The following is a 264-nucleotide window of genomic DNA, read 5'->3' as shown; positions in this document are numbered from 1 at the left end:
CACTCCTCCGCCACGGCTTTGGGGATCTGCTCTAAAAAACCCCAACCCACCCCAGATGGAAGGAGGACAAGGGACACGTCACCTGGTGTGGCAGGCTGGGCAGAGCGGGACATGGGGACCCTGGCTGCGAGAAGGGACAGGAGAGGCACCGCGGAGGCACGGTGGGGTGTTGGCACAGGGCCCCGGGGACCAGGAGCCATCCCGGCGTGTGGGCAAAGAGGGGGCGAGTCCCAGGGGCGCAGGTGACACCACAGTCACTGTCCG

Source organism: Antrostomus carolinensis, unplaced genomic scaffold (assembly GCF_000700745.2).
Source record: "Antrostomus carolinensis isolate BGI_N321 unplaced genomic scaffold, ASM70074v2 scaffold35160, whole genome shotgun sequence".
Lineage (NCBI taxonomy): Eukaryota > Metazoa > Chordata > Aves > Caprimulgiformes > Caprimulgidae > Antrostomus > Antrostomus carolinensis.
This window is presented reverse-complemented; position numbering follows the sequence as displayed.